This window comes from Echinops telfairi, unplaced genomic scaffold, assembly GCF_000313985.2.
Source record: "Echinops telfairi isolate 266 unplaced genomic scaffold, ASM31398v2 ScPeMD7_1;HRSCAF=3_0, whole genome shotgun sequence".
Lineage (NCBI taxonomy): Eukaryota > Metazoa > Chordata > Mammalia > Afrosoricida > Tenrecidae > Echinops > Echinops telfairi.
Genome location: NW_022103896.1, coordinates 59406729 through 59421543, shown reverse-complemented (window position 1 = coordinate 59421543; position 14815 = coordinate 59406729). Strand labels below are relative to the sequence as shown.

General features: G+C 42.1%; 1 non-coding gene across 1 annotated transcript; it reads left to right on the top strand.

Moving 5' to 3' along the window:
* Window positions 1-9448: 9448 nt before the first annotated feature.
* On the top strand, window positions 9449-9577 carry LOC115868890. Its single transcript, XR_004045856.1, has one exon. It is a non-coding gene; the product is annotated as a small nucleolar RNA SNORA3/SNORA45 family (small nucleolar RNA).
* Window positions 9578-14815: the final 5238 nt, after the last annotated feature.

Sequence of the window (14815 nt, the reverse complement as noted above, 5' to 3'; positions counted from 1 at the left end):
TCTTGGCTACTAAAGGGTATAGTATTTCCCCAAAGAAGACCCAAGTTCCTCTTCAGCAGATTCAGTATTGGGGTTTCACTTTGTCCTTAGGTTTCCAGAGGCTCTCCCCAGTAAAGAAATAGTGCATTTTGAACTTAGCCAAACCTAGAACTAGACAGCTGACAATGGGGTTTCTAGCAATAGGGACAACTAACTCTGGGCTTTTAGCAATCTTTTTTTATGAACCCTTCAAGGGGTGGGGGGGAAGGAAGCCCATAGACTGGACCCCTGGGACTCTCAAGTATTCTAGTTAGTAAGAAAAGCTAGGCTCACCACCAGCACTAGGCTTCCCAGACCTAGATAAATCATTTTAGTGATATGTTCAAGTTGTTGCCCTGGGGGCCTGAACTCAGCATGCATCTAGGACCAGCCATTAGACCTGAGACCACTTTCCAAACAGCTAGACACAGTGGTTGAAGGTTGCCAATGCATAGTAGCAGCCACTGTATTATTAATGAAAAAGCAAAAACAAACTCACTGCCATTGAGTCAGTGCTGACTCTTAGGGACCCCCTGTGGGTTTCCAAGACTATATCTGCTGATGGGAGTAGAAAGTCCAGTCTTGCTCCCGAGGAGCAGCTGGTGGTTTCGAACTAGTGACCATGTGGATCGCAGTGCGATGAGTAACCACTACACCACTGGAGCTCCTTTATTATTATTAAAAGAGGCATCCAAATTTACCTTGGGACAGCCCATGGGAATATCCCCCACCCAAAGAAGTGTTAGTAGTTTTCGAGACCAATGGAACTAACTAGTTATCTCGCAGAAAGATTTCTCAATATCAAGCCACCCTTTTAGATACCCCGGAGTAGACTGTAAAAGTCTGCCATACCCTAACACCGGCTACTTTGCTCCAAAGTGATTCCCAACAACTTGTCAACCCCTAAGCCAGCGGTTCTCAACCTGTAGGTCATGACCCCTTTGAAGGTCGAACGACCCTTTCACAGGGGTCACCCGATTCATAACAGTAGCAAAATGACAGTTATGAAGTAGCAATGTAAATAATTTTATGGTTGGGGGGACACCACCACATGAGGAATTGCATGAAAGGGTTGTGGCATTAGGAAGGTTGAAAACCACCGCCCTAAGTCATAATTGTGTGGATTTATTGAAGTTGTTTATCTAGTCAATTCGATAAGAAGGATACCCTAATTCATTGTGAAGGACACCCCAATAGAAGTTTCTTAGCCATAGATAGGAAGCTGAATGGTTTACAAGTGGTCCATTCTTTTATTGCTCAAATTATTTAGACCCTGGTCAAGGTCTTAGACATCAAATACTGGTTACGCAGTCTATCACCCACAGTCATTTAGGAAGGTAGTGGGCATGAACAAACCCTAAAAACTGCCAAAAGCTCAAGAGAATGGGGTCCACTTGCTAGCACTTGCTCTCCTTCAGGTTAGGGCTGCTCCTAGTAACAAGTTGGAACTCAGCCCTTTTGAATGCTTTGCACGAGACCATTCTTTGCAAAGTTAAGTTCCTACGTAGCCCAGAGGTACAGATGCTGCTACCAATGCTTCTTCTTTCACTTAGGCAAGTCCAACCAACTTTTGTTAAGTGTGAGAATTACATTTTGCTTGAGCCAGAAGAGTCTAACATCTTTGTTTTCCAGCCTGGTGATAAAGTCTTGTTAAAGAAATTGGATGCCAAAGACCACTAGAGAGGACCAATAGGGGGCCTGGAAAGGTCCATACACTGTCCTTATTGTCATTCCATCAGCAGTTAAGAGCTCATGGGTCCATATCTTATGGCTAAAACCTTTTGTCCCTGAGGAAGGAAACTGAAGAAAATCTCAGGAGAGGTGGAAAATAATGTTATAAAAATATACTCAGAATCTCAATGGTTACACAGTTTCAATAAAAGATACAATGTACAGGATACGTGGGATGCAGTTAAGCAGGTCTTTCCTTCAATGACCTGGGTTTGGTCATGGATTGGACCCTTAAGAGCTATATTATTGTCACTGCTATTTGATCCATGTCTGTTTAACCCACTAGTGAAATTTCTTACATCAATAAGTTTATGTGAAAATGATAGTGATGCAAAGTTTCCAACCTATTCCATCGGGGGAAGAATCACAGCCTTACAAGAGATTAGAACACAGAGAGATTCAGCACAAAGAAGTTACAGAAGAAGAGACCTCCATCCATGCTCCCCCATTAAGTTTTAAGGGTATGAAAACTCTCTGGGAGTAGTGAGACAGGTTAGGGGGAAAGGCTGGATTCTTCCACCCCATGTTTCAGGGATAACTTTGAGAAACTGTCCCAGGCCAGCATATACTGATCCCTACCACACCCCACATTTTGTTATTGACTAAGCTAAAAATGTTTTTCGTCCTCCTGTCCTTGTAAGCCAACTTGTTTTCTAGCATAGTTATCCAAAGCACTTTCATGAGCAAGGAAACAGCTCAAGCTGAATGCAAGGATAAGTGCAGAATGAGTGCCTATGACCTGAGGTGGCTGTTGAGAGTGAGCAACATCCAGACAGGGGACTCAACCTGAGGACCTGGCTACAGAGCATGTGTGCAACATCTCAACGTGGTGGCATTTTCCCTCCCAGAGACCCTGGCAACAGACACCATCTTGGGGGTCGGGGGGAGGGGAGACACAGCGGACGGTATAAGATATGAAAATAATAATTTATCAAGGGTCCCAAGGGTGAGGGGGGAAGAGGAGCTGATCCCAAGGGCTCAATAGAAAGTAAATGTCTAGAAAATAATGATGGCAACATATGTACAAATATGCTTGTTACAATTGATGTATGAATTGTTATAAGCGCTGTAAGAGCCCCCCAGTAAAGTGATCATTTAATAAACAAAAAAAAATCTTATACAATCTTATATAGTAATTTCAAGGTAGAAAATTGATCTTTGTTTCATTTTTCTACCTTGAAATAACTACTATATAAGACTGTATAAGAACTCTACCCTATGCATAAGCAACTGTGGCGAAGAAAGCTGATGGTGCCCAGCTATCAAAAAGTATAGCGTCTGGGGTCTTAAAGGCTTGAAGGTAATCAAGCGGCCATGAAGCTCAGAAGCAACAAAGCCCACATGGAAGAAGCACACCAGCCTGTGTGATCACGAGGTGTCGAAGGGATCAGGTATAAGGCATCATCAGAACAAAAAAATCTTACCATAGTGAATGATGGGGGGAGTGCAGAGTGGAGACCCAAAGCCCATTAGTAGGCCACTGGAGATCCCCTTGCAAAGGGGTCTCGGGGAGGAGACAAGCCAGTCAGGGTGCGATGTAACAACGATGAGAAATACAACTTTCCTCTAGTTCCTAAATGTCTCCTCCCCGCTCCCACTATCATGACACAAATTCTACCTTGCAAGTCTGGCTAGACCAGAGGATGTACACTGGTACAGATAGGAACTGGAAATACAGGGAATCCAGGGCAGATGATCCCTACAGGACCAGTGGTGTGAGTGGCGATAGTGGGAGAGTAGAGGGTTTACTGTAACACACTACTTCTCAGGACAAAAGAGAAAATAAGATTAAACAAAGGAATGATGGTGAATTTCAACTTATGGAAAGCTTGAGAAACTGAATTTCAAGAAAATTGGGCAAAAGTACTCAAATGCAACAGGAATGTCTGATTAAGATTGAAATCACTGTCTGCAGGCAATTCCAGCTCATAGCAACCTTATAGAACAGAGGAAGGTTTCTGAGACTGTAACTATTTATCAGACAGTATAAGACATGACAAAATAATAATAATTTATAAAATGTCAAGAGTTCGTGAGGGAGGAGGGTGGGGAGGGAGGGAAAAATGAGGAGCTGATACCAAGGGTTGAAGTAGAAAGAAAATGTTTTGAGAATGATGATGAGGGCAACAAATGTACAAATGTGCTTGACACAATGGATGTATGGATGGATTGTGATAAGAGCTGTACAAGCCCCCAATAAAATAATTTAAATATGTGTGTGTGTGCGTGTGTGTGTAGTCAGCCTGAACTTTTTTCACACCTGGAAAGATAGGGAAGAACCAATAGTTGGAAGGTAGTAAACGGTGATGTCAGCAACTGTACGTCAAGAAAATAGTGAGCAAGAAGCCTACTTAAAAAAATTCAAAAAATAAAAATATTTTTTAATTAAGAAAAAAAAGCTTACTTAGGTGAGCCATGGTTGTGCCACTAGTTAAGCACTGAGCTGCTAATTGCAAAGTCAGTGGTTCCAATTCACCTGCCACTCTAAGAGAAAAAGGTATCTGCTCCCAAAAAGATGAACAGTTTATCACAAATCTTATAGCGCAATTCTACCTGGTCCTGTGGGTGGCTCTGAGACATAATCAACTCAACAGCAGTGTGTGTGCGGTGGTGGGGGCGGGGGTGAATGAAAGGTGAGGAAGTGAAAGAGCACAAGACTAGAACTGAATCAATGGAAGGTTGAATTATTAAACTTGCAGGAAAAACAACCTCCCAATACTAAACTACTAGAGGAACAACTGGAAATCAAAACAAAATCTGAATAAAGCCTAAGAACTATGTAGCATGCCATAAGAAGAATAACTTACATATGAACAGAATTCCAGATCAGGAAGAGACCAAAAACACAAAGAAAGGTGAGTTATTGGAATAAATTGTCCCCCCCCCAAAATCATGAAATGTGTATTCAAGGAGTTGAAATGAACCCCCCACAAAAATAAACCCCAAAAGAAAATCAAGACCCAGCATAATTAAACTTTACAAAGCCAAAACAAACTCTAATTTCTCAGTGGAAACCACGCAGGCAAGAAGGCAATGGGATAATGTATATAAAATTCTGAAAGAAAAAAAAATTGCCAAACCAGTAAGATTGTCCATCAAATACAATAGTGAAATTAGGGCATTTCCAAATGAGCAGACATGAAAGTAATTTGTTAAAAAACCAGACCAACCTTATAAGAAATATTCAGGGAGTTCTTTAGGCAGAGAAGCACTACTAGTAGATAACAACTGAGATTAACACACATGACACAACCCATATAAGTATCAAAAGCAAAGCGAATCTACAAAACTGAAACTAGGGAACCAGAGAAACCAATTTTTAATAAAGACAATTATGAAGTAAATTGAAGGAATAGTAGTTACAGAACTTTCAAGTGGAAGAGCAGTCAAGCAGATTTCGAGGTGTAACAGACTGCTTAAAACTTGGAGAGAGATTAATACAGTACAGGGTAGCCTAAAAAAAAAACTCATTAAGAGAAAATCATAAAGGTTTAGTAGATACTAACACAACAGCAATGAAAAACTTGACAAGAAAATCCACAAATAAAATGAACTCTATAGAAAATTATGTGGAAGAAACCAGCAGAAACACTCACCGAGCAAAATGTCAGCAATAAATTTATACCGAATAATAATTACACTGGATGTAAATGAATTAAATGCATCAGTCAAGAGACACAAAGTAGTATCAAGGATAAGAAAATAAAACCCAACTGTAAGCTGTCTACAGAGACATTCCTTAAGACACAAAAACAAAAAGAGACTAAAAATCAAATGTTGGAAAAATATATCAAGCCAAGAGCAATCAAAAAATGCTGGAATATGAAACCCAGGACTGATGACCTTATAGGGCCAGCAAGTAGAATAAGGGTTTGGGAGGTGGGGCAGGGGGTGGGGGGCGCTGTAAAAGGGAGACAATGTCAAGGAGTCCAGGAAGAAAAAGACTGTTTGGAAATTGATTGTAGTTGCAATTGTACAATACTGATTGATGTGACTGAACTATGGTACAATATGATATATGTATTAACTGGCAATTCATACTAAATTTAAATAAATTTTTAAAAAGAACAAAAAGCACTTGAGTTACATTATTAATTTCTGATGAAATAAACTTTAAGGCAAAAACCAGCATCAGAGACAAAGAAGGGCACTGTACAACAAGAGGGGCAATTGAGCAGGAGGACATAACCACAGAAATATCTATACACTCAATGAAAGAACCTCAAAACGCATAAACTCTAACAGAATTAAAGAGAGAACTAGACAACTCTACAATAATAGCAAAGTGGCTTTAATACACCACTTTCAATGAAGGACAGAATAGAGAGGCATTTAACAAAGGCACAGAACTGAGTAACACAAACTAAAAGGACCTCAGCCATAGAGAGCACCCCATCTACAGCAGCACAATACAGATTATTTTTCAGTACACGTGAAATCTTCTCCAGAATAGGCTATAATTAAAGCATAACGCACACCTCGATAATATTTTAAAACACTGAAATATTACAAAACATCTTCTCAGACTACAATGCGACAAAATTAGAAATCAACATTATGAAAATCAAAGGGAAATGTCAAATACTACATGGAAATTGAGTAACACTGCTTAAGATCTACTGGGTAAAAGGAGAAATTAAAAAATCCTAAATAGTCATCCTGTGTTAGTCTGGGTAAACTAGAGAAACAAATCCACAGAAACTCAGTATAAAGGGTAAGTGTACATAAGAAAGCATCCCCATCCAGGACAGACGAACCCCTCAGGACCAGTGGAGAGAGTGGCGATACCGGGAGGGTGGAGGGAAGGTGAGGGAGAAAAGGGGAACAGATGACAAGGTCTACATATAACCTTTTCCCTGGGGGACGGACAGTGGAAAAGTGGGTGAAGGGTGACATCGGACGGTGTAAGATATGACAAAATAATAATAATTTATAAATTATCAAGGGTTCATGGGGGAGGGGGAAGAAGGGAGAGAAGGGAAAAAATGAGGAGCTGATACCAAGGGTTCAAGTAGAAAGCAAATGTTTTGAAAATGATAAGAGAAACAAATGTACAAAAGTGCTTGACACATGGATGGATGTATGGATTGTGATAAAGAGTTGTACGAGCCCCCAATAAAATGATTTAAATTAAAAAAAGAACCCCTACCCAGTGCTGTCCAAGCCCGTAACTCCAACATTAGCCCACATGTCCACACCAGTCTACAAAGTCCTCCTCCATCTCACAAAACACACACTGCCGACTGCAGGAAGAAAGTGGAATCAGTGAGCGTGTGAGCCTCTCAGCGCTGGCAGGGGTCTCCACACGAGTGTCCCAGCACCCAGGGCTGCATCAGGGCAGGTCCATGTGGCTTCTCCTCAGGGATGTCTCATAGGAAGTGAGCCAGGCCAGCTGAAACAGGGAACTGGCTAAGGCAGCTGCAGCCTGGTCCGACCATCAGAAAGCAAGATGCCCTAGAACTAGAAAGGCGAGGGAGCCATTTCTCTCTCCGCCCTTCAGGTAATCCCACATGTGTTTATCGGTCAGGTTGGTACAATAAACCTTAACTCTCTCACATGCCAAATGGTTTGTATCCACTGGAAAATATGAAGTCTTACTGTAAAGGCCATGCTGATTAAAACGTCAGAATCAATAGGCTGAAACAACCAGAGGTAAACAGAGGTCTGCATAGTTCTGGTAAGAGCAAATACCCACGCTCATATTTATAGAATCTGTAAAATTCTCCCGTGTTTGATCTTTGCTTCATTGGACACTGGGATTCTTGTCATCTAAGTAATTCTGAGGTTTTTTCAAGGAGCTCTGGTGTTGTCAAGGGTGAAGCACCAGGCTGTTAACCTCAAGGTCGGCTGTCCAAACGCACCGGGAACTCTCCATGGGATAAAGGTGAGTCTGTCTGCTCATGTAAACATTTATGCTCTTAGAAACTAAGGAATAGTTCTACTCTAGTCAATAGAGTCACTGTGGGTCAGAATCAATCCGATCACTTTTGGTTTAGGCTTTGGGGTTTGGTTTTATTTTGCTCGAATCAGCTTCTGAAAACTGAAGTACAACTGTGGGTTAAAGCACGGGGCTGTGCGTTTTTCACTGTTTTGATAAAGTGCGAGGAATGCATGATTGGAATCTATGGGTTTGGGTTTCAGTCTTCTCTTCCAAAGGCTGGTATTTTTCCTTTATATGTTTTTGTTCCTATTTTGAACGCTTCCAGGATTATTTTTTTAAACTTCCTCTATTCATCGCAAATGGATTTAAAATACTCAGCATTTCTGAGTGAAACAATGAAACATTGTCTTAGCCTTTGAAGGCCAGAAAAAGTATGTATGGTGAAATGAAATTTCTTAATATGACTCTTCTCTCCCTATCTCTGGCTCACACCGAACCACTGGGGTGGGACCATGCAAATAGGGTATGTGAAACACTATTAGAGGGGATTGGCCAGTTTTGTCACTCCCCTGTGCATAAGCACCATCTCAGAACAGGAAGAGAAATCCCAGGACCATCAATAAAGAAGAGTTACCAGGGAGTACACACCGAGACCAGAGACCAAAAGACTATGGGTGGAGCAGCAGTCAGATTTCCTGGCCCACAGGGGTAAAGGCCAAAGAACTGTGTGCCTGAGAGGCGGAGGACCGGAGATAGAGACTTGGCTACTGGCAGAAGAGATATGCTGCATCTCTTAATGTTTATGAGCATCACCTGTTAACTTCACTAGTAAATCCCCATAACCACATTGCCTCTGAGTTCTGTGTGGTCACGGCACCAGATTACTGAACCCAGAACAGAAGCAGGGTGCATGGGAGGAACAATCGGTGTTAGAATCGGCTAAAAAAGAATGGAGAGTAGATGGATGCCTCCCCTCCGCCTTATGGCAGCCCACCTTGGGCTGGTGGAGAGATGGATTCTCCTTCTCATGGACGCTGGAGGAGGTCAAATGAAAGCCCCATGCCTTTCCCTCAAAATTTTTGTAATTTTATAATTATTTAGAACATTTTCATTTAAGACTTAGACTGTTTTAAATGAAAGAAATTCAGTTAGAAACCATTATCAGCCAATTAATTGACTCACCTGCTAACTGCAAGCATCTTTGACTATACCTTGAAACATTGCAAGGCTGTTCAGTTTTCACTTCCAACTTGGTGGCCTGAGGTTTTGATAGATTACATATTTTTATGCTTATTATGCCCTCACTTAGCTTACATATATTTTGATATTTTGCCAATCATTTTGTAACTTCGTAAATATGACTATAGAGAAACTAATAGGATAGCCAAAAATAATTGGATAGAATGCTCATATCTTTGCATTATCTAATTACTTGCAAACTCACAGTACATCTGACAGCAATGGGCACAGAGCTCTTGGATCCTTTTCTATAATTATGTTGCTCACTTAAGTCTTCTAGTCACAAAACCGAAGCCAGGCCAGGCCTGGACACAGATTTTATTCAAATCAATTTCATTTTGCTGCAAATCAGTCCTACATACACTCACTGGAAAAGTTCTCTCAATAACTACAGATAAGTTGATGGACCATATCAAAATAGCTAGCTACACAAATAAGTGACATCTATTTCGTTCTTTTTTAAAAAGAATAATGTGCTAGCCATTTGGAAAAAATAAAGTGTGAGCTGAACCTCAGTGTGTTAGTCTGGGTAGACTAAAGAAACAAATCCATGGACACACATGTGTATAAGAGAGATTTCCCGAGACTGAGTCCCATCCTGACACAACTCTTGTCTTGGTGTGCTAGGGTCCTCGGAGAGGACCCGCTGGCCTTGATTCCCTGGTGGGGCAAACAAGGCCTCCACTAGCGCCCTGCTCAGAAACATGCTCTGCCAGGACCAGGCTCCTGGGAGGCGGGAATGGTGGGCATCTTTCTTTGTACCTATCAGTATTGTGATACTGTGATACAAGTCCATTTCCTCCTTCTTCTACAAACGAAAGAAAGAAAGATTTATATACAAGAGGAATTGAACACTTAGACAACATCCCAGCCCAGTCCAGATCAAGTCCATAAGTCCGATATTAGCCCATATGTCCGATACCAATCTATAAAGTCCTCTTCAGACTCACGAAACACATGCAATGACGCCAAATACAGAAGATCACAGGCCAGTAGGTAGAAAGTCTTTGGATCCAGTGTCACTGGAAACATCTCAGCGCTGGCAGGGGTCTGTCTGTGGCTTCTCAGGCTTCCGAGGTCTGGTTGTGTCCATGTGGCTTGTCTTCTGCAATGTCTCCCAGGGAGTGGCAGAGAGAGTCTCCCACCGCCAAGGAGGAAAATACCAGATTTCCCAGAATTCTCAGGGGAAGGCCATGCCCACAGAAGTCTCATTGGCTATCTCCAGATTGATAGCCTAGACTCCACCCCTACACGCTTAATCCTTAAATTGATATAACATTAGGTGACTACCACACTCAGTAATGCCTCACACTCAAAAAATACATCCACATCTCACTTATCAATATGGTTACATCCCCAAGACTAGGTTGTTATGTTAAACAAGCATTGATGCACGAGGTGGGGGTGTGCCCTGTATTTGGCATCAATGTTCTACCCCGAATCACTTACTATCCCTTGGATACCTTTGGCTCATTTCAGGATGCATGTGGCATAGTGGGACCTCTTCCTACTCAAATATATTCCCCACCACCACACAGCTCAAGTGTGGCCCAACACCTGCACCTCCTGCCACCTGCCCTGGGTAAGGAACTCACTCATCTTCTGTCCACCCCATTCCTTTAGCCCTGTGAGATCAGATTTCCACTTCCTCCTTTATCATCCCCCAGCACCAAACTCCCAGGCTCCTTTGTGACTGTACCTGACTTCTTCCAGCTAACCCATCACCTTGTGCCATCTCACCATTGTCTCATATCCTCATGGCCAGTAAAAGATGTTTAGAACAAGAGTAGATATCCCACAACCCGTTGGTCTAGCTGCCACTGGGGCATCTAGTGCAGTGGTTCTCAACCTCCCTAATGCCGTGACCCTTTCATACAGTTCCTCATGTTGTGGTGACCCCCCAACTATAAAGTTATTTTCGTTGCTACTTCATAACTGTAATTTTGCTACTGTTATGAATCAGGCGACCCTTGTGAAAGGGCCGTGCGACCCCCAAAGGGGTCGCAACCCACAGGTTGAGAACCACTGATCTAGTGTATCATTTGGGGTAGTCCACAGAGGTAACTGGGCCTGGCCATGGCCCCGCATGAGGACCAGAGCATTGGAGGTGCTACCTGGGAATTTTTTCAAAGTTTTCCTAAGTGTAAAATGTCAGATAGTCAATAAATGATAAGTAGGGATAGTCCAGGTGACCAATTACCATTACTGGCCATTTTGATCAGACTATAAAAGAATGATCAAGTGGGGGAGATGCACAACACAATTTTAAATTTTCATGGAATACCTTTTTTGGAGAGCTAGAGCTCAAAAAGCGGGAAATACAAAACACGATTTCAAATTCTCATGGAAGGTAGACTTTCTGAAGCCAGAGAGCCAGACTGAACCTCTGAAACTATTGTCTTAGTTTCAACCTGGAAACCAAGAATATCAGAAGGGTCACGGGGAGGAGATGAGCCCATCAGGGTGCAGGGTAGCAACAATGAAACATACAACTTTCCTCTAGTTCCTAAATGCTTATCCTCCTTCCCCTGCCCCCCACCCCCACTATCATAATCCCAATTCTACCTTACAAATCTGGGTATGCCAGAGGATGTACACTGGTACAGATAGAAACTGGAAACACAGGGAATCCAGGATGGATAATCCCTTCAGGACCAGTGGTGAGAGTGGTGATACTGCGAGGGTGGAGGGAAGGTAGGGTGCAAAGGGGGAACCGATTATAAGAAGCTACATATAACCTCCTCCCTGGGGGATGGACAACAGAAAAGTGGGTGAAGGGAGATGTCAGATGGTGTAGGATATGACATAATAATAATAATTTATAAATTATGAAGGATTCATGAGGGGGTGGACTGGGGAAGGGGGTGGGGAATGAGGAGCTAATACCAAGGGCTCAAGTGGAAAGCAAATCTTTTGAGAGTGATGGCAACAAATGTACAAATGTGCTTGACACAATGGATATATGAATGGATTGTGATAAGAGTTGTACGAGCCCCCAATAAATGGATAAAAAATATATATCCCCTAAGTCTTCAAACCATTGTTTAGCTTAGACTGGCTTAACTAGTAAAGAATGTCTTCCCTCAAGCATTGTGCTCTTTCAAGATCTATGTGGGATCAAATTGATAACAACTCAAAAAATTAGAAAATTTATGGGGCGGTCAGTTTATATGAATGGAGGAAGAACAACTCAGAAACAGAGCTTTAGAGGACTGTTTTCTCCCTGCAGTTTGAGATAACAAAGAACATTCCACTCATCTATGGACATCTGTGCATGTGTGTGAATGCACGTATGATGCCTGTGTCTTCCATAACTTATTACATATGTCACTCCTCTTAATACCACAGTAACTGTTTAATTTCTTAAAATCTTTACCAAGATGAATTAGTATATCTTAAAATTCACCTGCATGAAGGAAGTACACCGTTCCATGTTTTTTGTATCGTCAGAGCTGTGCCACCGTCAGCACCACCCAAGTTTGGGACAGTTCACATATGAAAAAGAAAGAAAAGACTACCCCTGTCCTTACGAGCAACTGTTTCCTAGCCCTTCCGCCCAACCACAGCTCTAAGCCACCACTAATCTCTTTTATGTCTACATACGTGTGTAACATCCTCTGAATGCTAAGCAGTCTTCAATAAATAAAATACTTTGTGGTGAATTTCAGCTATGTGACAGTTTCTTCTATCTTTGTCACATGAACAGATGATCATTTATCACTGTCAGTTTTACCATTTCCATCAAGATTTCTAACACACTTACTTCCTCACTTCCTGCATGGCTTCTAAAGTTCTCCAAATCATTTTTACAACGGGACTTCTGTGGAGGACGGAATATCACTAGGATTACCTCCTCCTTCGAAAGGTTATATTCCAACTAAAAATACTCCAGGATTTTAAAAAATTTTTAAACCTTTGAGGTTTGTTTAGAAGTCTCATAACTGGAAGCTAAATTTTGCTTGATATGGTCTTTCATGTACTTTCAAAAATGTAAAGACATAAGCAGAATCCAGCTTCCTCCTTCTCATCTTCTATATTTGTGGATGGATCTGTGAAAAATGAAAAGAGGTCTAGTTGTTCCTCATTACTAAATCTGCAGGCCTCAGGGCATTAACTCACGGGGTGGGGGTAGGGACAAATAGTCAAAAGCTGCTACTAGTTTAAAAACTCACAATCATCAGCAACGGAAGAAAAGCCACAAAACCCCTGAGGAACCCCAAAAATAGACTTCAGGGTAGAAGGGGCAGTTCCCAGAATCCCCCACAATCAGTGGGAAGACAGTCATAAATGTCAATGGACAGACCTGGAATTATGGATGCTTTTTCGTTTGTTTGGTTTTTTGCTAAATATTTTTTCCCCTTTTTTTGTTTTTTTTCTTTTTATTCAATCGTTTGTTTTCTTTTTGTTTTGTCTCTGTTGTTGTTTTGCCTCCTATATAGGATAGGCATGGAAAGCAAGTCTGAGGAGAAAGCAACTGACTGATGGTTCTGGAGGGACCAGGGTGGTGGGGGGAGCAAACAATGCTATAGACAGGGAACAACTAGGAAATTAAGAGCAACAACAAGGAGGACATAGAGATCATGGGGGTGTTGGAGCAGCAGCAATCTAGCTGGGAGGAATTATCAAGAGGCAGAAGAAGGGCAAGCATGATGGTGGGGCAGGAGGAAGGTAAAAGGAAACAGAGGAAAGATCTAGGGAGCAAAGCTATGGAGAGAGGTATAAACATAAGTGTGCACTTATGTAAATAGTTCATAAAACTAGAGGTATTGGCCTATGTACATATAGTTATATGGCAATACACTGAGGAAGTGGACAGACTTTGGGCTTCTGCTCAAGCCCTCCCTCAACACAAAACTTTGTTCTTGATGATCACCCTAATGACCCGATCACTGAAGACAAAATGAGTGAATAAGCAAATGTGGTGGAGAAAGCTAATGGTGCCCGGCTATCAAAAGATACAGTGTCTAGGGTATTAAAGGCTTGAAGTTAAACAAGCAGCCATCCAGCAGAGAAACAACAAGCCCACATGGAAGAAGTCCACTAGCCTGTGCAATCATGAGGTGTCAACAGAATCAGGTAACAGGCACCATAAGACCCCAAACAAACAAACAAACAAAATAAAGACAAAACAAAAAGAAAACTGGCTTAGGGGTCGGCAAGTTGTTGGGAATCACTTGGGAGCAAAGTAGCCAGTTTAAGGGTATGGCAGACGTTTGCAGTGTACTCCGGGGTATCTAAAAGGGTGGCTTGATATTGAGAAATCTTTCTGCAAGATAACTAGTTAGTTCCATTGGTTTAGATCAGTGGTTCTCAACCTGTGGGTCATGACCCCTTTGGGGGTCAAACGACCCTTTCACAGGGGTCACCCGATTAATAACAGTAGAAAAATTACGGTAATGAGGTAGCAACAAAAATAATTTTATGGTTGGGGTCACCACCATATGAGGAACTGTATGAAAGCGTTGTGGCATTAGGAATTTGGTCAGCTGAGTATATATACCTAAGTGCTCATAGCATTTCTTTGCTCTAATGTTCTAGCTTCCTGGTTGTGTGTGTGTGTGTGTGTGTGTGTGTGAGTGGTGGCTGTGCATAGATAGCAACTCACAATGCTCCCTACAGTTTATACAGCAGATTTCCCCTCATTGGGCAATGGGTGGGTGGGAAGTGGTAGCACTTCCCCTCAAGCCTCAAACCCTACTTCTCTATGTTCTCAAATGTTCACCCAGCATCAGAGGGCCTTCAAATCGCACCTGCGGTGGCTTTCTAGGGAAGCAGAGACCACACTGGACTAGCTCAGATTTCTCACAGGGAAAAGAAGTCCAGAACATCTACTGGGAACAGGTGCTTAGGAGGAAGGGGCTAAGAAAAGACATAGAGTGGGGGGATGAGGGAGGGAGTTAACATGGATGGATGGAATAGACATAGAGTGGGGGGATGAGGGAGGGA